The sequence below is a fragment of the Phodopus roborovskii genome, unplaced genomic scaffold (genome assembly GCF_943737965.1).
Source record: "Phodopus roborovskii unplaced genomic scaffold, PHOROB, whole genome shotgun sequence".
In the NCBI taxonomy this organism is placed as follows: domain Eukaryota; kingdom Metazoa; phylum Chordata; class Mammalia; order Rodentia; family Cricetidae; genus Phodopus; species Phodopus roborovskii.
In genome coordinates this window covers 19,972,378-19,994,853 of record NW_026126540.1, presented here as the reverse complement: position 1 = coordinate 19,994,853, position 22,476 = coordinate 19,972,378, and the positions used below count along the sequence as shown (strand labels likewise).

Below are 22,476 nucleotides of genomic sequence, written 5' to 3'. Positions count from 1 at the left end.
GGAAAGCATCGGGTGGAACCTGCTGGTGTTCATCTGTTCGGCCTGTTTGTTATCCTGGTCCTTATTAAACCACGATAATACATATAGGCAAAACACCCATACACATAAAATAGAAGGAGGAGGAGGCGGCTAGGGTAACTGTGGGCATGGTGGTGTACACCTGTAATCCCAGTACTTAGGAGATGGAGACAGATGATTCTAAGTTCAAGGCAAGTCTGGGATACACAAGACCCTATCTTTTTAAAAATGATTTATTTTTATTTTATGTGCATCAGTTCTTTGGCTGCATGTATGTCTGTATGAAGATGTTGGATTCCCTGGAAGTGGAGTTAACAGACAATTGTGAGCTGCCATGTGGCTGCTGGAAATTGAACCCTCATCCTCTGGAAGAACAGTCAGTGCTCTTAACCTTTAACTGCTGAATCATTTCTATGGTCGCAAGGAGACCCACTCTTTAAAGAAGATGAAGAGGAGGAGGAGGAAAAGGGAGATAAGGAAACAGAGAGATACAGAAAGGGAGGAGAGAGATACGCAAATCACTGTATAGTTGAGGATGATCTTGAACCTATCAAGTGGTAGGTTATAAGCATGCCCCACCACTCTTGACCGAAGCCATATGATCTCTGTTGCAACTATTTAAATATGTCATTGCAGTGAGAATGATTCAGATGGAAATTACCCAGAAGGAGGATGGTATAATCAGATACTGGGAGGAAGCCCCTAGGGACTGGTTTTGGGCTTTCACAAGGAGATCAAACATGAGACCCAGAGATCACAGCAGCCCAGAATTAAAGCCACAGCTGCTGTAAACACATCCTACTAGCACAGATGCACAGAACAGCCAGACTCCAGAGAACCTGCCGAAGCTGACCAATGAACTACTTACAACTCAATTCAGCCACTGGCCAAACAGGAAAGTTCTCTGCAAGTTCTGATTCTGTATTAGTGTGGAAAATGGAACCTGCCGCTGACCACTCAGGAATGGGCACTTGAAGCAAGTTTGGACCCATTATTTGAATGTAGAACTTGAATGGAGATTTCTGGTGGGAAATCTTTCTGTGCTTAACTACCATGTCCCCCTTGTTTGAGGAGCCATATCGCAGTAAATAAGGATCAGGATAAACAAATAGGCCGAATAGATGTTTATTCAGGGAGAAATAACTTACAACCTAGACAGATGAACACCAGGAAAGTCAACTCGATCCTCTCCTGTCTGAGTCACGCCAGAAAGAGAGCTCCTTTCCTGGCCCCCTCTGACCTCCTTCCACAGGTCACTCCGCCCATGGCTCCACCCCCCCAATGGGCGTGGTCAGTGCCACAGAACTATCTCACTACAGAGCCACACCTGACTTGCTCTTCATCTGAGCTGCATCTCTACTCAGTCCCAACCAACAAAAGCTTTGCCTGTATCTCTCTGGGTTCAGTCTTTCTTCTGTCTACAAACCTAAGCACTTGGCCCCAGTGAAAGGAAAGTAGCCAAAACAGAAGGAGGTGACTGTGTTCCTATAAAACTGATGAGCATGATACATTATTCTTTTGACTTTTTCCTCTCCATTAATTTCCAAGTGTGAAAATAAATTTTAGTTTGAGTATCATACAAAACCATTTGACAGACCAGATTATCTCATTGGAGTTTATAAACCCCAATCCAGTAAATAAACAATTTACTAAAAAGTCATAAAAGAAGCAGTCTACTTATGATCAGAAAAGGCTCCTGCAATAATTATTGCTTTTGCATTATAAATGATAATGCACATGCAAGAAGATTAAAATAACTAATTTAGAAAACTGAGTACATGTCCCAAGATGACTCCTGCCTAAATTTGTCCTCTGGAATCTTCTCTCCCACCCAGCTGAGGCCAGTTTATTTTTCAATAAAATACTGTCAGCCTGAGGTTGATAGTTACACAATCCCAGGGGAGCCATTTACATAGAGTTCAGAAGGAAAAGCACACCCTGGAATTGTGTAGCACTTGGGGACCAGGAAGATTATGTTCCAGGCACTTGGAAAACTTTGGTGATAAAACAGTGAGAGCAGTTCCCACATTGTGCTGTAATAACATAGAGCACTGACTGTGGTTATAGCGGGGTGTGGCATCTGCCTGTAAACCCAGAGTTCAGGAGTCTGAGGAGGGGCAAGTTCGGATTTGAGGACAGCCTAGGCCGCAGAGCAAGAGCCAACCTGGGGTTGGGAGAAGGAACTGTGTTTCACAAGTTCTACTTTGAAAAGAACAGAAGTCAGGGAGTAGAGACAGACCCATCTTAGACTTGTGATTCACAGAAAAAAAAAAAAATAACTTTGACTTAATTGTGGAGGCCACGGGAACCAATGAAGAAGTTTAAAGATGGCAATGGCTTACCCAGAGTTAGAGATGGGATCTGACTGAATGCAGGGAGCTCTACTAGGAGGCTACAGAGTAAAACCTGGAGGCTGGGATAGGTTAAAATGAAACATAGGGGGAAAATACACACATTTATTTTTTACTCACATCTAACTGAAATTTAAGATAGCCTATAATTATGAGTGTAATAAGTAAACCCTAATATTAATTTCTGGGCTAAGAAAATAACCTCAGTGGTAGACTGCTTGCCTACCATGCATAAGGCAGGTTGGAGGAGGAGAAGGAAACAGGGGGAGAAAAGAAAAGATCCTCACTGTGGCAAAACATAAATAGAAGTTCCAGCATAGAGGCACATTCCTATAATCTCAACCCTTCAGGAGGCAAAAGATGGAAGAATACAAAACTCCAGGCCAGCCTGTGCTATGTAGCCAGACTAATTGAAAAATAAAATAAACAATTATGACTTTACAATCATTAGAAATCAAAATATTCAGTGTATTCCAGTTATTACAGATATTTTAAAAAAATTCCCTGTTGCTATTATGAAACCATGATAGTTATTTTTTAGTTTAGTTTTTTTAAAAATATTTTATCTGCATGTACATATTTGTACCACATGCATGCTGGTGACCATGGAGACCAAAAGAAGGTATCTGATTCTGGGACTAGAGCTGCAGTTGTAAGCCACCTGTGGGTACTAGGAATTGAATTCAGATCCTCTTTAAGAGCTAAAGTGCTCTTAACCACTGGCTCAACTCTCCAGCCCCTGAAATTATAGTAGTTATTATACCCACTCCTACACCTTATTATTGCTGAGTAAATAAATGTATGCATGAATACACTGCATTTATGTTTTAAGTATTCTGATAACTGCTGCAATAACTGTTTCCTATTTATTCATATAAAGTCATTATTCTAAGTTGGCTTTATTGGTTTTAGCAAGTGGACCAGAGTGGGTTCAAAAATCTCTTCTCAATCTGCAGTTCAGTATCTGTGGCTTCCTAGGTTCAGCATTAATTCTTTCCTCCACCCTTAACTAACTCAGGATTCCTTGCACCTATTCCCTACCAGTTCCCCAGGTTATCCCCCACTCCTATAGAACCCCAGCCCTGGGATGCTAGGAAAGCACTCTACCCTTGGACTGCAACCCCAACATCAAGGGTCCTTTTTCTGTATTCCCATGCCAGCCTACTTTTACCCCAAGCATAGTACTTACCACAGGGATCCAACATCCTGCAATTTAGCATTAGAGGTTTTAAATATCACAAGCAGCCCTGAGACTGCAGGACATGTAGTAATTTGCCAGTCCACTGAGGCATGAAATAGGATTGCTACTTCTGGGATTGAAGTCAGTGAGCCGGTTAGAAGCCTGACTACCCAGGATCCACATTGCTACGTAGTGTTTTTTTCATGCTCGTAACAAAGCTAACAAATCTGTATGTAAACCCCATTTTACAGATGAAGAATTGATGAGATTATAAATTAGGGAAGAATTGAAAGACCTAGAGATTTTAATTGACTGCTCTATGTGACCCAACCATTATGGAGGTAAAGACTGTCTTTAATCTTAGAACCCCAGGGCCCCTACTGAGCCTGACAGTAGGTAGGTGCTAAGTAAAACACTTCCTGATTAATGAGAGGGAGTGTGGTAGGAATTCTGCCTTCACTTTCTGAAAAGGAATCTCTTCAGGCCATGGCCTTCAAGTGCTTCTCATTAAATATCCAGCCCCTAGAGCAGCATTTGGATGGTAGAGGTAAAGTACTTACCATCTCCCTCTATGGTAATTTGTTTTAATGCAGGACGGCATTACTTACCCCAGACTTGCCTCAAACTCCATCTTCCTGCCTGAACCTCCCAAATTCTGGGAATACAGATTTGATCCACCACGCCTGGCATTACATTTTAGGTTTTCTAAGAAGGCCTCAGAATAGGAAAATAGTTTATAGAAGTACAAATACAATTAATTATACACATAATTTTTTCAGCTTTTAACTTTTCAAATACCTTGACCAACAGCTACCAGTATAATTACAGGAAGGTTTTGCTTTTATATATTATGATAAGGAAAATCTCTATTTTTCTTAGGGTGTTGATCATCATTAAAATATGACTGAGACACATATGCAAGTGAAATTCTTTAGTTATATTCTTCCTTGTTAAGATAGAGTAAAAAATAATATTCAGTTCCTTAATTATTTCAGATGACTACTTTATCTCATAAAATGAAAAATTGAGGCAAAGATCAATGTAACTGGGGAATTTTTTCCATTTGTTTGGTATGATTAATGTCTTGTTTTGTAGCCCTGGCTAGTCTGATGCTCTGTAGACCTGATTAGCCAGAACTCAGCCTCCCAAGTACTAAAATTAAAGGCACAAATCACTGCTCCCAGTTTGGGAAACTTTTTTTTTTTTAATGTAGCTCTAGCTGGTCTGGATTCACTCTATAGACAGGCTGGCCTCAACTCAGAGAGATCTACCTGCCTCTGAATTCTGAATGCTAAAGGCATTTGCCACTATGCTGTGCCTTGAAGAAAAGTCTTAATAAAAACACTTATTGCTTTGTTTGTTAGTTTGAGGAGATTGACATCTCAGTAGCCCAAGCTGTCCTCAGACTCACTCGGTAGCTGAAGATGACCTTTAACTTAGTCTCCTCTCTGTTCTGAGACTATACGTATGCACCACTATCCTGCCTTGTAAGCAATGTACTGCTTAGGATTCTTTTTTCTTTTGTTGCTGAAAATGAAGCCCAGAGTCTCACATATACTAGGTAAGTAAGTATTCTGTTGCTGAACTATACCACTATCCTCTGGGGTATGTTTTAGCAAGACAGATTTGACCATAGTACAGGATAAAAGAACAAAGAACACTTCTTTATTTAAATGTCTAGAATGTGTTAAATGTAAATGTATCCTATCCCAAATTGGAGAAGTCCAGAAGTATCTACATAAAACCCAAATGTAGCATGTTAGTATTTCTTCTAAAAAGCTCTTTGCCTATTTCCCTGCTAACTTCTATTGAACTAAGCTTGCCCATGTGTATCTAGCAGCCACCTTAGAGAGGTGATGCTTTTGCTTCCAAGTATAGAATTTAGGTAAGCATTTATGTGTCAGGAAACTCCAGCTTTGTGAAATTAACCACTTTTTACTTATCTTTTAAGTTTTCTTTTATTATTGTTATTATGAGTATGTATCTGTTTGTGGATATGTGCATGTGAGTGTTGGTGTCTAAAGAAGTTAGAGGTGTTGGATCTGCTGGAGCTAGAGTTACAAGTGGTTGTGAGCCATTTCACATGGGTGCTGGTAACTGAACTCGAGTCCTCTGGAAAAGCAACAAACTCTCTAGTTGCCAGACATGGAACTGCCGAGCTTTGGTGTTTTCCCTGCTGGGGTTTGGTTTTGCTTTGGTCTGATGGATAGTTGCTGTATGAGCATTTCTCCCTTTTAGGATGGAAGTCTTGACTCTGTTCTTTGGTCAGGTGTTTTGTCACAGAATTCCTCCCAACATTCTGCATATTGGAAGACTTGTTTTGACTTTCTAGGGGCTCATAGCTAAGAGATTGTAATGAATATCAGAAGAGACTTTGGACTACGGAACCATGTTAGAACTCTAAGGAGACCTTTAGGCAGCAAAACCTGGTAAAAGGAAGTTAGGTCATTGGGGAAGTGAAAGGTATATTGGAATCTTGGCCACTTCCTCTCTCTGCTTCCCAAACAGACAGCTTTGCAGACATGGTTGTTCTGTTGCCTCTTGGTGTAGCCATGGTCAACTCTACATGTGTTTTGACATTACAGTTGATGACAAGCTTTTAGGCCACATCTCTTTTGAGCTGTTTGCAGACAAAGTTTCAAGGACAACAGAAAACTTTTGTGCGCTGAGCACTGGAGAGAAAGGATTTGGGTGCAAGAGTTCCTTCTTTTTACAGAATTATTCCAGGATACACATACCAGGGTGGTGACTTCACACACCATAATGGCACTGGCAGCAAGTCAATCTACAGGGAGACATTTGAGGATGAGAACTTCATCCTGAAGCATACAGGTCTTGGCATCTTGTCCATCATAAATGCTGAACTAAATGCAGTTTTTTTGTTTGTTTGTTTGTTTTGTTTTGTTTTGTTTTCTACACCATCAAGACTAAGTGCCTAGATGGCAAACATGTGGTCACAGGGAAGGTGAAGGAATGCATGAACATTATGTAAGTCACAGAGTGTTGGGTACAGGAATGGCAAGATGAGCAAGATCACCATTTCCAACTGTGGGCAATTCTAATTCTTTTGACTTGCAGGCATCTTACCCAACAGACCCCATTCCTTCTGTAGCTCAGGAGAGCACCCCTACCCCATCTGCTCACAGTACTCTGTAATCTCTGCTCTCACTGAAGTTCTTTGGGTCCCATATTTTCCTCATTCCCCTCCAAGTCTAGCTGGATTGCAAAGTTTACAATTATAGATCCAGGCACAGTAGCAGGTGCTTATGGTCTCAGCTACTCAAGAGGCTAAGAGACAGTGCTTGCTTGAGTTCAAGAGTTCCAGAGTAGTAAGACTCCATCTGAAGAAAAATTGTTTTGTTTTCAATAAAAAGTAGTACTAGAAATCAAACACAGAGCCTAGACTATATTCTACTAGTGAGATACCATTATTTTGGTACAATGTTTTTGTTTGTTTGTTTACCTTTTGATGGCATAAGATGCTCTGGCTGCCTTCCTAGGCTCAAGTGATCCTCCTGCCTCAGCGCCTCAGCCTCCTGTGTACCTGGGACTAAAGCAGGTGCCACTATGCCCTGTTCATCAAAGAGAGCAGAAACAGAAGTAATTTCCGAAAGCAGTTTGTTTTCTACTCACTGAATGGTAGTGGAGCTCAAGCCTTTAACACTGGGCTGCTTAGTAGGAAGATTCTCCCGAACTTGCCCAAATCGTGACAGTCAAACCAACAGATATACAAACTGCAACATAGAAACAAGAAATAGAAATGCAACATGGCTATTCCAAAGTATAACCCCTCAATTACTGACCTCAAAGATGATAAAATAAGTAAGACACCACATGAATATTTCAAAAGATGTATGATAAACAAGTATATGAATTTCATATGGGACTTGAGTAAGAAAGTCATCAACATAGAAGAAAAATGGGCAAGAAGGTCGACAACATGGCATAAAAATGCAGAAATCAAGTTGAAATTTTGAAAAAAAAAATGACATCTTAGAAATGAAAAATTCGATGAGTCATATAAAAACTACAGTGGAAAGCATCACCAGTAGGCTTAAGCAAGAAGAAGAAAGATGTCATGAACAAAACAAGGCTGCTGAAATACTGCAAACACCAATAAGGAAGAATCAACATTAAATTAACAGGAGTACATCATTTGAGAACTCTGGAAAAATGATCAAGGAATCAGATCCAGAAATCCATAAGAAAGATAAAGGAGCTGAAATTTTAAAAAGGCACAAAAATTAAAGTAGAAAATCCCCCAGATCCACAGGGAAAATATAGATATTCAAATACAAGAGACATTGAGGACTCTGAATAGATGTGAGCAAAGAAGGATCTCTCTGTAACTTATTATAGTCAAGATGTCAAAAATGCAAAGCAAAGAAACTATGTTAAAAGCTGTACAGAAAAATACCACATCACCTAAAAAGGTAGAAATGTCAAAAAAGCATCGCCTAAAAAGGTAGAAATGTCAGAAAAGCATCAGATATCTTGTCAGCAACTCTGAAAGTTAAGAAAGCACAAATGATTTATCTCAAGTGCTGAAAGTAATAACTGCCAACCAAGACTGCCAAATCTAATAAAGCTATACTTTAAATTTTTTAGGAAAATAATCACATATCAATACAAGCACAATGTAAGGGAATGCATTACCACTGAGTTAGCATTGCAGAATACCATATTTAAAGGAGTAATGTGCGCAGAAGAGAACAGGAAATAATACATTTATAGGGGAATAGATGGGAGAGCTAGGACTCCATCATATCAACACAGTTAACTAGAAAATCCTTAATACTAATGGGGAAGAAAGTAAAAACAAACAATAATCCAATCAACCAGAAAAACAATCACTTTATGGGAATTAGTAAACACTTTGTAAAAATAACCTTCAAAGTAACTGGTCTCAATCCACCAATGAAGAGGCATAGACTGGCTGACTAGATTTAAAAATTAGATCCTACTCTCTGTTGTCTCTAAAAAACAAATCTCACTGGCAAAACAAAACAAAAACAAAAAACAAAAAAAAAATCAACCAAACAAACAAAAAACCCACAAACTAAGAGTTAATGAAAAGCATTTTGTCAAGCAAATAGAAACCCAAAATAAGATGATATATCTATTCTGATATTTGAGAAGAGACTTGAACCAAAAAGAAGATATGAAAAAGACCACTACGTTTCTTTGGGTTGTTTTGTTTTGGTTTGGTTTTTTTTTTTTTGTTTGTTTTGTGTGTGTGTGTGTGTGTGTGTGTGTGTGTGTGTGTGTGTGTGTTTTGTTGGAGACAGGGTTTCCCTGTATATCAACCCTAGCTGTCCTGGGCTTTGTAGATCAGCTGGCCTTGAACTCACAGAGATCCGCATGCCTCCACCTCCCAAGTGCTAGGATTAAAGATGTATGCCACTACACTTGGCTAAGACCACTGCATGTTAATAAAGGGAAAATTCATTAAGAAGATATAACAATTGTACGTGTACCCCTAATTAACATAGATGCAAAAATGCCCAATAAATTTTTGCAAACCAAACTCCAGAACCCATTAAGCAATACATACATCCTGACCAAGTGGGTTTCATTCCAGGAATGCATGTTTGGTTCAACATATGCAAATCAATATGCATTTTTATAAACAGATTTGAGAGCAGAGATCACATGAACATCATAATCAATATAGAAATACCTTCAACATCTCATCAAGATAAAAAGCCTTGAAGAAACTAGGAATTATCTACTAAGCAAAGCATGCCCAAAGCACTCCTGTCCATCATAAAATTGTGAACTTATGCTCTTGACCTTCATATAAGCACATACAGAAATGTGTCTGCTATCTTTCCTTCTTGACCCTTGCAGTTAGTATGTTGAAGAATGTTTTTTAACTGTTTCTGCTCAGGAATGACGTCAGCCATAGATTATTTCCCTGTGTGAGTATGTTTGGGCTTTCTGGATAAAATCTCCATTGCTTTCTTTGTTCAAAGAGGACATTGTTTTGGAAATAATCCCATGCCTCCCTTGCCTGCCGCATGTCTTTGATGTCTTGGCCATACTTGATTTGGCATTGCACAGGCCAAGATGCAAACTCAATATGTGATTACACAGTAAACTGAGCCACAGACTGGGGCTGGAGAGTTGGCTTAGCGGTCAAAAGCACAACGCTTTCACCAAACCCAGGTCTCAGGATCCACATGGCAGCTTACAACCATCTGGAACTCAAATTCCAGGGAATCAGACATCTTTTGTCCTCTGAGGGCATCAGACATGAAAGTGGTACTAGACATATCTGTAGACATAAATAAAATACACATAAAATAAAATTTTTAAAAAGTTTAATATTGCAGGTAGGATGAGAGTCAGAGAGCCAAGTCACAGAAGGTCGTGTGGGCTCCTCTGAGGAGTACGGTGGGGAGGTCACTGGAAGGTCTTGAACAAAATATAAGCATGATTGCCACATATGGTATTTATGTATGTGTGTGGGGATTTTGTTGTTGTTGCTTTTCGTTTGTTTTTTTTTCTGGCAGCTGGGCTAAGAAAGGACTGAAAAGAGGTCACCAGCAGAGTTAAATGCTCAGAAGGATCCAAGAAAAGCAAGGTGTCATGGCTCATAATACCTCATGGCTCACATGTAGTCCCACCACTTGGGAGGCTGAGAAAGAAGAATTGCCACAAGTTCAAGGTCAACCTGGGCTACATAATACATTTCAGATCAGCCTGGGTAACAGAATGAGACCCTGTCTCAAAAACCAGCCAAAACACACACAAAAAAAAGAAAGGATACAGGCAAGAAAGTACAAGATGTGATGGTTTTGACCTGGGTGATTGTGGTGATATTTTGTTTATGATCTAACAAAGCTTGCCTGTCTGAAGATCAGAGTGCAAAGCTAGGCAAACTAGTCACTCAGAGGTCCCAGCACTTGGAGTGATATGCCTTTAATCCCAGCACTAAGGAGGTAGAGAGAGGAATGTAAGGTGGGAGGAGACAAGAGAGAGAGAGAGAGAGAGAGAGTTGCAGTCTGAGGAGTGGTGAAGAACAGTGCAGTCTAGGCAGGCTGAGGACGCAGGCTGAGGATGCAGGCTGAGGGCAGGATCAGCCCTTTGGTCTGAGCATTGGTAGAGACCAAAGAGAACTTGTGCTACCAGTGTTTGCTGTGGCAGTGTTAAGTGCTCAAACTCAGAAGATATGTATTTTGAATATGGGTTTGAAGCCTAAAATATGAAAGAAAGGCAGTAGATGCTAATTTTAAAGTTTCAGGCTTAAGCAGCTGGAAGAATTCAGTTGCCATAACTGAGATAGGAAGTTGTAAGTATGAGCCTGTGGTTTTATAAAGGGGCTTTAGGTCTCAATAATGTTTTATTAGTTATCAAAGTACCCTTGGCAGGTACCCTGGCAGGTTTGCTCTGGGAGGCCCTGAGAACAGCAGGGAAGCTCACATCCTTTATTTAAAATGGCATACTATTACACTGCCTGAATAATTTATTTAATCTCTAGATTACTTTAGCTAAATTGATACTACCTAATGTAACGTGAATGCTATACCACGAGTTGCATATTCAATACAGATGCAATGCTTTAAATGTTTTCTGCTTGCAGTTGCTTGAACCTGGGGTGTGGACATGGGGGGCTTCAGGGGAGGACCATGTTTCACACTGATGTGTGATCATTTTTAACTATAAGGGAACTTTCCTAGTAAGAGACTGGTAAAGGAGAGAGCCCTCCCAACTGTCCTTCGGAAGCACTGGGCATGTGACCACTGGAGTAGACTGTGGCCTTTGCTCTCACTGAGCTGCTGAGCTCTTGTTGACACATCCTAGGTGCTTGAGCACAGTGAGCCAAGCTGGCTCTGCTGCTGCAGTACTGGAATTTTAGGAATTACCTCTTGCTTAGGAAGTATCGAGATTTTTCCGCGGTGACTATCCCCGGCCCTCCACAGGGAATATTTCACTCCTGTTCTATTTCTACAAATATCTAAATCTACTTGTTCCTTTCTTCTGATTTCATCTTTTTGTTGTTGCTGTTTTGGGCTTTTTGCTGTTATTGTTGTTGTTTGTTTTGTTTTTTCGAGACAGGGTTTCTCTGTATTGCTTTGGAGCCTGTCCTGAAACTAGCTCTATAGTCCAGGCTGGCCTCGAACTCACAGAGATCCTCCTGCCTCTGCTTCCCAAATGCTGGGATTAAAGGCATACACCACCATGTCAGGCAAAAAAATAAAAACTAAAACTCCTGACTTTCAGGGCTTTACACTTATTTTAAACAGGGTTACTAGGCCTGCATTTTGTTTTGATATCCTTTAATAGAAATGCATTAGTGTGTGTGTGTGTGTGTGTGTGTGTGTGTGTGTGTGTGTGTGTGTGTGGTATATGCATATGCTTTTGTGCACATGCACAGGTACAGGTAGAAACCAGAGTCAACTTTATATATTCATTCTGAGTCTTGTAGCTAGGTTGGCCTTTAAGATCTTCCTATTACAGTACCAGTATTAAAGTACTAAAGGCATGCACCACCACATTTGCCCTGCCTTATTTTTTGAGACAGGGTTTATCACTGAACCCTGAACTTGCAAATTTAATTTATTTGTCTAGCAAGCAAACCATAGGAAATCTCCTGTCTCCTCGTCACTAGTGCTGAAATTTTAGGTGCAACAATGCTGTACCAGGCTTTCTTTTTCAATGTAGGTATTGGGGAGATGAACTCACATCCTCATGTTCACACAGCACTAAGTAAGTTATCTCTCCAGCCTCAGAAATACATTCATTTGCCAGGTGGTGGTGGCACACGCCTTTAGTCCCAGCACGAGGCAGAGGCAGGTGGATCTCTGTGAGTTTGAAACCAGCCTGGTCTACAAGAGCTAGTTCCAGGACAACCTCCAAAACCACAGAGAAACCCTGTCTCAAAAAAACAAAAACAAAAACAAAAAAACAAAAAAGAAATGTATTAATTTTACAAAGTGAGTTTTGTTAGTTTATTTTTTTTTTAATTACAGAATTCTAGGATGCAAGATGATCCAATAGGTAAACACACCTATTGCTATGTCTGCCTGCCTGAGTTGTTTATTATCATCATCATCATTATTAGTTATTATTATTATTATTTTAGATATATAGCTGTTTGCCTATATTTATGTCTGTGTAGCATGTATGTGTTTGGTGGCCACGGAGTCTAGAAGAGGACATTGGAACCCCTGAAACTGGAGATACAGATATATGTGAGCTGCCATGTAGGTGCTAGGAATCTGATCCAGGTTCTCTGTAAGAGCAGCCAGAGTTCTTTAACCATTGAGCCATCTCTCCAGCCCCTGAGTCTGATCCTTAGGACCCAGATGTTAGAAGTAGAATACCAGTTCCCACAAACTGTCCTCTAGCCTCCACACTAATGCTGTCACACACGTACATAAAATGTAGTATATGTGTATATCTATGAATAAGAAAGTGAAAGTCAATTGTTTAAACCATAAAATTCTGTTTTTACTGACATGATTTGTTTTACTTTAAAAAAAAAATCATGCTGTGAATAGGAACTAGGGCTAAGCAAATGCTCTACCAGTGAGCTATATATATCCCCAGCCCCACTTTACATTCTTTCTAATCTTAACAGCAACATGAAATCATATGTTAAAGTTGATGGGATGCCTGGAAGTGGTACAAATTAATTTACTGTCTTAATTAGGTAAGTTACCCAGCTCATTTTCAAAACCTTTCCAATATCAGAGACCCTATTTACACAATGTGGCAACCTATTCACTTCACTTTTAAAGAAATCAAATTGCCAGGATGTTCTTTTTTACAACTAATTAAACTTGTCTCTTCTGTGGATTCTACCCACACACCCATGGTACAGAAAGCACAAGTGCTTTAATCAAACATCCAGGGATATGTTCCCAGGCAGCCTCTGTCTATCTATGTGACAGCAAGTCAGGATTATATCCATTCAACCCACTTTCCTGTTCTGGAAAATGGAGGGGTTGGACCAGTTAATATGTCTTCTAGCTTTTAAATTACAGGTTTTTAATAGCCCTTCAAGATAATCTCGGGTGGGGTTGTACAGTTGGTAGAGTGCTTGCCTATAGTCTTCCTTTTATTTTTGTTATCTTGATCAAATGTCCTTACAAATAGCTACTTAGGGTCTTCCCACATCAATTGAGACGATCCCTCAGAGCCATGGCAACAGGCCAACCCACACTAGATAATTCCTCACTGAGATTCTCTTCCTAGATGACTCTAGATTGCACCGAGTTCACAATTAAAACTACTAGGGGCTGGGGAGAGGGCTCAGTGGCCAAGAACACTGGCTGCTCTTCCCAAGATCTGGGTTTGGTTTCTAGCACCCACATGGCAACTTAGAACTTTCTGTAACTCCAGTTCAGGAAACCCAGTGCCCTCTTCTGGCCTCCATGGGCACTGCATGCATATGCTATACAGTATGCTGTGCACCCTGGTTTGATCACTAGCACCATATAAACTTGGTATGGTAGGTTCATTTCTGTAATCTCGGAACTCAAGATGGAGGCAGAACGATCAGTTCACACTTTTGACTATTTCTGACTACATAGCAAGTTTGAGGCCGGCCTGGATACATGAGACTCTGATTCAATAATAGTAAAATAACAACAACAATAATAATAAAATTGAAAGTAGTGTTATTGATTTTTAAATCAACAATACAAAAATATTTTTAGAATTAAAAAAATCTTATTTCAGTTTTTTGCATTTTGTTGTTGTTGTTGTTGTTGTTTTTGATGGTAAGAAAATAAAGTGCTGGGTAGTGGTGGCATGCTCCTTTAATCCCAGCACTCAGGACACAGAGGCAGACAGTTTTCTGAGTTTGAGGCTAGCCTGGTCTACAGAGTGAGTTCCAGAACAGTCAGGACTAACAGAGAAATTCTGCCTTGGAAAAAAATAAACAGAAAGAGAGAATACAGAAGGTATGAGGCCTGGTGTGATGGTGCCAGCCTCCAAGCCTATGGACCCACGTGGTAGAAGAAAACCATTTCAAGTAAGCTGTCCCCTGATCTGCACATGCACACCACACACACACACACATACACACGTTCAGTCATGGTGGTATACTTGAGAGATCTGCTATTGAAACTAAATAGCTATTGAGACTAAATAGCTGGCTGAAGAATGTCCAGCTAAGCTAGATAAACAGAGATAGACAGAGAGACAGAGAAACAGCCCCAGGCTCTCATGCATGCTATATGAACAGTCTATCACCGCCAATCCTTACAGTCTGATTCTCTGAATTTCCAACTGTTTCTACTCTCTCCATTGACCATCCAATCTAAACAGTAGGAATCTGTAACACGGATTAATAAAAAACCAGAGATTGATATTGGGGTTCAAACTTCAAGATCAGAGAAGCAAAGCAGCCAAACACTAGAGATCTCTCACCTCAACTGATCCTGTCCTCTGATTGCATCTCCAAACTACCCTGCTCTTCTCAGACTTGTTCACACTTCCTATTTACTCAGTTAATATTAATTCCTTCTCAGGTCTCTGAGGGATTTGAAGACTAGATAGTATAGTTATAGTTATAGTTTTCCTTGTTTACCAGACCCAGAGAAGAAACTCAGTAAAGAAATGTAAAGTATATAAGGTTGAGAAACATTAAAAGATAAGTTTGAGTTGATAATGCAAATTGGAATAGAAAGTAAATTAGGTAGAAGACTTTGGACTCACCAAGATACAATAGATAATATTTTCTCTTAATTTGTCAAATGCAAATGGACCAGACAATTGTTGACATATCTATTGCCTGTACATATTGTATGTATTTATTATACTTATTATATATAGTTTTTCTTGTATCAGTTGTAGCCTTCTTTTTGTATTAGACAAAAAAGGGGAATTGTGGTGATATACTATTTATGATTTATTAAAACTTTCCTGAGGGTTCAGAATGCAAAGCTAGCCACAAGCTACAGAGGCCAGGCAATGGTGATACACACCTTTAGTCCCTGAAATCATGCTAGCAATCCATAGAGCCAGGCAGTGGTGGCACCTTTAATCCCAGGATTCAGGAGGAGGCAGGCAGATGAATCTATGTTCAAGGCCACCCTGGCCTAGACAAGAGTGATAGTCAAGAGTTCATGCCTTTGATCCCAGAACTGAGCACGTAGAGACAGGAGTGATGTGGCTGGCTAGAGAGAGGAACATAAGGCAGGAGGAGACAGGAGCTCAGAGTTTTTGTCTCTGAGGATTCATGGAGACAGGATTGACATTCCAACTTGGTAGAGGTAAGATCTACTGGCTTGGCTGCTTTGCTTTGATCTTCAGCTTGAAGCTTGAACCCCAATATCTGTCTCTTGGTCTTTTATTTTTCATGTTAAAAGAATTGTGGGGAAAGGAAGCATAGGTAATATTAACTGACCACTGGGATCCTGGTGTGCTATTCACTTGGAAATTTTCATTAATCTTTCTTAAAAGAAAAAATTTATTTTATGCATCATAAATGCATAATATTTATAAGAAATTCAAATATCTGGGTGGTGGTGGTGGCTCACTCCTTTAATTCCAGCACTTGGTCAGGCTGAAGCAGGGTTCAAGGCCAGTCTTGTCTACAGAGGGAGTTCCAAGACAGCCAAGGTTACACAGAGAAATCCTGCCTCAAAAACCAACCCCCACAAAAAATTCAAATGCTTAACTTAGGAAATGAAAGTCTAGAAAAATCATACTGAGAATTTGTGAAAAGAATCTTCTTGCATAAACTTTTAAATTTCATTTATTATTATTTGTTTCTTAGATGGAGTCTTACTCATTGGTCACACTGGTCATGAACTCAAAATCCTCTCAGTTCAGCCTCACAAGTTGCTAGGACTTTAGGCACATGTTACTACACTGAGCTAAGATCCTAGATGCACATTTTAACCTATACATTAACTTGAATATAAGCTAAGTATTAACAAGCACCTATATTACATATTCATATTATGCAAGATTATATAAATGTTAACTTTGCAAAAATATAACTATACTATCCATTCAATATCTACTATTTTCACACACACCGCCTTTATAAAACTATAGAATGCTTTTTGCTTTTGCATGTCATTTTAGTGCAGAGACCATGCAAACTTCTCTATCATTCCAGTTTTAGTATATGTGCTCTTCCTTTTTATGAAACACTACGTGAATCTGGGCAAGTACACTACCATTGAGCAATAACCCCAGGCCTAAAAGGACCTCTTTCTTCTTCTAATGTGCCCAACCATAGTGTTCCATGAAACTTGGAGACTTTTCAGAGACCTATTTCTACTTCTGTAATTCATCATCCATGAGATTTATGTGTACACTTATGAAGGAACTGTGAAAAATTCATAAATGATAAATTTAATAGGAACCCAAGGCTCCTGAAATCTCTTGCTTTTTAATATTTCTGTGAGTCAGAGTCTCATGCCTTCTGGACAGCAAACTTCTACCTGGCTTTTTCAGATCTGATGGTTTTGGAGCAATTGAAAAGAACAGATAAAGACAATTTTTTTTTTTTTGCATCCCAGCCAACAGCAGCAGATGAGTTGTGCCTTAATTGTACCCTTCACCTCAAGGATGCTAGAGATGTCTAGAAGTAGTTATTATTTCAATGAAGACAACAATAAGGAAACATGTAAGCATAAATCATGGGGAGATGTTTGAAAAAGTAGAATATGAATTCAGATATGGTTTGCCATTGCTGAGTATTGTTATTAGTGTTTTATTTTTTTTAGTCAGGGTGTGTCTCAGTATATAGTGAAGGCAGGCTTGGAACTCTCAAGCCTTCTGCCTTAGTTTCCCCTATACTGGGATTACTGGTGTGCATAACCATATCCAGCTATTGTTATTTTTTTCTGTACACTTCTTACCTGGATTCTGAAGATATTTTTAGAACCAGTTTTGTTACTATAATAGAATACAGTAGAAATATGATCATTGAATTCTTGTCTAAATATTAACTTTATTTGTATGTGTGTGTGCTTGAGTAAATGTGCACTACATGTGTACATAAACCTACAAAAGTCAGAAGAAGCCTCAGTCTACCTGGAACTGGAGCTACAGGTGATTGTGAGCCATCCAGTATGGGTGCTGGGAACCCAGGTTGTCTGCAAAAGCAGCAAGTGTTCTTAAACTCTGAGCAATCTTCCCAGAACCTATAATTGATTTCTTAATTGAATTCTAATTATATACTAATAATTTGTCTTTGTGATATACAATATACAAAATTGGGGGTGTAGCTTATTGATACAGTACTTGACTGGCATATAAAAGACCATGGTTCAGTCATTAGCACTACAAAAAGAAAAATTTCAATGTTGACAATGCACTGGGCTTTAGTATATTCAGAAGTAACCATTTAGTCTGTTGTCCATATCACCCATTATCTAGTTCCAGGACATTTTCAATAGTCCATAAACACTATATCCATTAGGTTAATTCTTCATTCCTTACTCTCTCTCTCTCTCTCTCTCTTAATATTCCTGGCTAATGCTGACAAAATTTTAAGCTCTCCGTGTTTGCCTATTCTGGACATTTCATAGAAAAATTATATAATTGTGGCCTTTTGTGTATCTGGTTTCTTTCACTTAGCACAGTGTTTTCAAGGTCTAAACATGTATTGCACGTATCAACACTTCATTCCTTTTGGGGGCATAATTATATTCCACTGAGTATACACAATACATTTTGTTTACCAGTTTATCAGTTTATTAGCATTTAGATAATATTTTGGTTCCGATGATACTGCTGTGCACATTTGTGCATATTTGTGTGTTGGTACTGTTTTCAATTCCATGGGGTATATATGCTTGGGAGTGGGATTTCTAGGTTATAAGAGAACTTTTTATTAAACCCCTTTGGAAGTGACTTAAGTGATTCCCAATCTGATTCCCCCAGTGTATCATTTTACAGTCCCACTAGCCATACATTAGGGTTTCAATTTCTCTGAATCTCCAAGGGTTCTAGTGTCTATCACTTTTAATTATAACCATTCATCTTTGAACATATGGTGTTGTGGCTTCTACTAATTAATACTTCTGAGTATCTTTCATGTGCTTAGTGGACACATGCATCTTTTGGGAAGGGTCTGAATCCTTTGTTCTTATTAATTCATTTATGTTTTGGTTTAGTTTGGTTTTCTGAGACAGAATCTTACTACACAGCTCTGGCTGGCCTGGAACTCACTCTGTAGACCAGGCTAGCCTCAAACTCACAGAGATATGCCTGCCTCTGTCTTTCAAGTGTTGGGATTAAAGGAGTGTCCCACCACCTCCTGGCTATATTTAACTACATAAATCAGCTTTGAATTTCTTCCTTTCTGTATGTCTGTTTTTTCCCGAGGCAAGGGCTTATATATCCCAGGCTAACCTCAAACTTGTTATGTAGCCAAGGATGAATGACTTCCTATCTCCACCACCTAAAGCTTTAGATGTGTACTATTATGTCCTGTCCCTCTGCCCATTATTTTAAAAAGTTATAGTTAATTATAGTGTAATCATTTGACATACATTGAGTATAAGTCAGTTCAGTTACATATGGTTTATAAATATTCTCTCTTCATCAGGTTGCCTTTTCACTTTTTGGGGGTCCTTTGAAGCACAAAATGTTTGTTTTGGATGGTATACGTTTCTCATTCTTTTACACATGCACGCGCGTGCACACACACACACACACACACACACACACACACACACACACACACACAAATTTAAAACTTTTAATAATAAGCCAGTTTCTTAAAGGCTCTTGGGAATCTGGGCATGATGACTCATGCCTACAATCCCTGTATTTTAGAAGCAGAAGCAGAAGTATTGCCATGAATTCAAGACAGCCAGGGCTACATAATGAGATCTAGGCCATCCTCTAGGCTGCAGACTGAGACCTTGTCTCAGAACAAAATTATTTGTGGCTGGAGAGATGGCTCAGTGGTTAAGAGCACTGGATGTATTCCCAGCATCCACATAGTGGTTCCCACTTTGTAACTCCAGGTCTAGGAAATTAAATGCCCTCTTCTGGCCTCCACAGGAAATGCAGGCATGTGGACGTTCGGAAGGTTTAAAAAAAAAAAAGAAAACAAACAAACAAAACAAAACAAAAAAAAAAAAAACACCTATACACAGAAAATAAAAAGTAAAGGAAGAAGGTAGGCAATGGTGGTCCATGCCTTTAATCCAGCACTCAGGAGGCAAAGGCAGGTAGATCTCTGTGAGTTTGAGACCAGCTTGATCTACAAAGCTACACAGAGAAACACTGTCTCAAAAAATAAAAACAAAAAAAGTAAAGGAAGAATAATTAAATAAATGAAAGAAATTGAAGTCTTTCGGGAACTGAAGACAGGGTAATATTTTCTAATTCACACTGAACAGTTTAATAGAGTCCTGTGTGTTAATTGGGGCTGGCGCCACTGAGGGTCCAGGCCTAACATTATGGCGCCACAACAGGGATAATAAGAACTTCCGCTTAAAATTTAACAAAAGCTTAAAAAAGGGTTTTAGAAACAAAAGAACAAAGACAAGCAAGGCTTCTTGGTAGCAGCATTTTTCTCAGTTGGGTTCTGTTTGCTAACGACAAACAGAGATTTGCGAGGCTCCTTTAAGGGAGATTTCCTGACTCAGCATAAGCAGGAAAAAAAAAAAAAAAAAACACAAGGCTTAAAGAGCTCTGCTAATAACTGAATGATGTGTAGGAGAGCTGGCAATGGCAGTGACCACATCTCCAAGCCAGCAGCATGCTGCTGGACAGCAGCGTAGACCAAGATGGTGAGCACAGCTTTCAGTTCTGGCAGTAAAAGTACCCGCCGCCATCTTAATAGACCACGGCTGAAACAACTGTGGATTTCATTTTAGCAATGTTATTGTTTACCAGATAAAAGACTCGTGGCCGGAAAAGGTAAAGATTTACAGTAAAGACAGATTCACATTAAGAAAAAGCACTAAAGGTGTTTTAAAATATATGTAGGTTTGGGAGAGAAAAAGAATAAAATGGTTTTAAAAAGACAGAGAGGAGCTGGGTGTGGTGGCACACACCTTTAATCCCAGCACTCAGGAGACAGAGGCAAGCAGATCTCTGTGATTGCAAAGTAAACCTGGTATGCAGAGTGAATTCCAGGGCAGATAAAAGTTACACAGAGAAGCCCTGTCTCAAAAACTGAAAAATTAGAAGAAAAAGAGTAATAAAAAAGCCATGTAAAGATGGAGAGAATCTGGATACTGTAAGGTATTATATTGTCTTTGTATTGTTTGACTGCTGAGGAAATAAGAACAACTGTTAAAACAAATGCTGCTGGATCAATCCAATTTATATATTTTAAAAATGCTTTGACTTCAAAATTTAAGTTCAAGGACAGGTTACTGGGGAAAAGGATTTCTATTTTTGTTTCCACAGAAAATGAAAAGCTGTGGATTCCTTCCAGACTAACATGGTTTGATCAAGCAAGACCGCCTGAAACAGAGTACCAGGTGATCCAACATTCAAAACAGTTGAGACAAGCCAGCCTTACAGACTACAGCCAGGATTTCTGTCTTCTTAGAATCCCCCATGACAGCGCCCCCTATCAGCAGGAAGCAGTTTGGAAAGAATGATGCCCAAATTCCCAAATACTGTCTATAAATGTTTGTTTTCATTTAAATGGACTTGGTTATAAATAGTTAATGACCACAACCAATCTTTTTAAAGGATAAAGGGAATTATGGTACAGATATGAATACTTTGCTTTGAAATGGATTTTCTTTTATTGATACAAACTTAAGGTCAATTTTGTGATATGTATCTTTTTCCTCTTGTTTAGGTATTGTGTTTATATAGGTTATTTATAAATGTAATGTATAATTTAACACAGATTACAGATAGTTACCTATAATAGTCACAACTTATAGTTAAATTAGTTAAGATTTCTAGATATACAGAGATGCATTTGAGATGGATAAGCATTCTTCACTTTTCAAAGACCTACAGAATATGGCATTTAAAATGTTTTAGGGTTTTTCTTAACAGTGAAGCACAACTGCTCCTGGCAATACCAACTGCATCAGAAAGGAAGATGGATCTTGAAGAAATGTGTTGTGGAGTTTGCTTCCAATATGGCAAGACAAGCCATTTGGACAAGATACTGCTCTTGTCTGGACTGTTTGATTTTATGCTGTATAAACTGGACATGCAGGACCATAGAAAAGTGACTGCTGATACAAGATGGACATTGCTACAGAGTTCCTGCTTCATGGAAAAGTCTGCCAGACAGTCTGCTGGACACAGAGAAAAGTGACAGACAAACTGCCAATACAGGTGGACAGTTTAGTTTCCTCCTTTGCTGAGGAGTCTGCCAGACACACTATGGCCTATAGGCTGAAGATGGAACATTACAGAAGGACTTCGGGTGACTGACCAGGCAGTGAGTTGTCTCTGTCATTTCTAGAGTTTATATATTATCCTTCTGTGGTCTGAAGTTGAAGACAAATAGTTATGGTTATAGTTTTCCTTAGTTCGGATTAAAGATAAGGTACATATAAGACTTTAGACTCACAAAGATAGGATAGATGATGAAATATTTCTTTAAATCTTACTAAATGTTAATGGACTAAATATTGGTAACTGTGATTCTTATTTGATAACTGTTTTGTGATATATGTTACTATGTTAAGGTTAAAAAACTTTTTATTTTAGACAGAAAAGAGGAGATGATGGGAGATGTCATTCTGTTAATATGTTTCTCTTATTGGTTAATGAATAAAGCACTGTTGGCCAATAGGAAAGCAAGATAGGTAGAATTAGGAGACAAGGAGGATTCCAGGAAGTAGTAAGGAGGAGTCAGCATGTAGAGACTGGAGAGAACAGAACGCCAGCCCCACTCTCCGGTAAGATGAGACTACATGGAAATACTTAGATTAATAGAAATGGGTTAATACTTAAGGCAGAGCTAGCCGATAAGAAACAAGTAACTGGCCCACAGAATTATATCTAATACAGTGTTTC

General features: G+C 39.1%; 1 protein-coding gene and 1 non-coding gene across 5 annotated transcripts in view; one reads left to right on the top strand and one right to left on the bottom strand.

Annotated features, from left to right (window-relative positions):
• The window catches only part of Kirrel1 (kirre like nephrin family adhesion molecule 1), a 1,148,154-nt gene that overhangs the window by 928,144 nt on the left and 197,534 nt on the right, over positions 1–22,476 (top strand). The window lies entirely within an intron of this gene.
• LOC127233156 (U6 spliceosomal RNA) lies at positions 16,557–16,665 on the bottom strand. Its single transcript, XR_007835457.1, has one exon. It is a non-coding gene; the product is annotated as a U6 spliceosomal RNA (small nuclear RNA).